This window comes from Bison bison, unplaced genomic scaffold (assembly GCF_000754665.1).
Source record: "Bison bison bison isolate TAMUID 2011002044 unplaced genomic scaffold, Bison_UMD1.0 scf7180017864235, whole genome shotgun sequence".
NCBI classification, from domain to species: domain Eukaryota; kingdom Metazoa; phylum Chordata; class Mammalia; order Artiodactyla; family Bovidae; genus Bison; species Bison bison.
In genome coordinates this window covers 8137997-8139679 of record NW_011494807.1, presented here as the reverse complement: position 1 = coordinate 8139679, position 1683 = coordinate 8137997, and positions in this window count along the sequence as shown.

The window sequence follows — 1683 nt, the reverse complement described above, 5'->3', positions numbered from 1 at the left end:
CATAAGGCTGGTGTCATCTGCATATCTGAGGTTATTGATATTTCTCCCAGCAATCTTGATTCCAGCTTGTGTTTCATCCAGCCCAGCGTTTCTCATGATGTACTCTGCATATAAGTTAAATAAGCAGGGTGACAATATACAGCCTTGACATACTCCTTTCCCGATTTGGAACCAGTCTGTTGTTCTATGTCCAGTTCTAACTTACTTCCTGACCTGCCTACAGATTTCTCAAGAGGCAGGTCAGGTGGTCTGGTATTCCCATCTCTTGAATAATTTTCCACAGTTTGTGGTGATCCACACAGTCAAAGGCTTTGGCATAGTCAATAAAGCAGAAATAGATGTTTTTCTGGAACTCTCTTGCTTTTTCGATGTTCCAACGGATGTTGGCAATTTGATCTCCAGGTCCTCTGCCGTTTCTAAAACCAGCTTGAACATCTGGAAGTTCACGGTTCACGTATTGCTGAAGCCTGGCTTGGAGAATTTTGAGCATTATTTTACTAGCGTGTGAGATGAGTGCAATTGTGCAGTAGTTTGAGCATTCTTTGGCATTGCCTTTCTTTGGGATTGGAATGAAAACTGACCTTTTCAGTCCTGTGGCCACTGCTGAGTTTTCCAAATTTGCTGGCATATTGAGTGCAGCACTTTCACAGCATCATCTTTCAGGATTTGAAATAGCTCCACTGGAATTCCATCTCCTCCACTAGCTTTGTTCATAGTGATGCTTCCTAAGGCCCACTTGACTTCACATTCCAGGATGTCTGGCTCTAGGTCAGTGATCACACCATCGTGATTATCTGGGTCATGAAGATCTTTTTTGTATAGTTCTTCTGTGTATTCTTGCCACCTCTTCTTAATATCTTCAGCTTCTGTTTCATCCATACCATTTCTGTCCTTTATTGAGCACATCTTTGCAGGAAATGTTCCATTGGTTTCTCTAATTTTCTTGAAGAGCTCTCTAGTCTTTCCCATTCTATTGTTTTCATCTATTTCTTTGCATTGATCCCTGAGGAAGGCTTTCTTATCCCTCCGCACTATTCTTTGGAACCCTGCATTCAAATGGATATATCTTCTTGCTGTTCTTGAAACTCAGCATTCAAATGGTTATACTCTGGCTTACAAAGCTCTAAATGGTCTGAGACTACCTCTCAGACTTCCTTTTTTATGGTTACAATACTTTAGCTACATAAACATTTAGTTTCTCATAAAGATAAGTTAGTTTAGGTCATACCTGAATGGTCTAGTGGTTTTCCTTACTTTGTTCAATTAAAGTCTGAATTTGGCAATAAGAAGTTCATGATCTGAGCCACAATCAGCTCCCGGTCTTGTATTTGCTGACTGTATAGAGCTTCCGAAATCAGACTGATTATATTCTTTGCAGCCAAAGATGGAGAAGCTCTATACAGTCAGCAAAAACAAGACCAGGAGCTGACTGTGGCTCAGATCATGAACTCCTTCTTGCCAAATTCAGACTTAAATTGAAGAAAGTAGGGAAAACCACTAGACCATTCAGGTATGACCTAAATCAAATCCCTTATGATTATACAGTGCAAGTGAGAAATAGATTTAAGGCCCTAGATCTGATAGATAGAGTGCCTGATGAACTATGGAATGAGGTTCGTAACATTGTACAGGAGACAGGGATCAAGACCATTCTCATAGAAAAGAAATGCAAAAAGGCAAAAT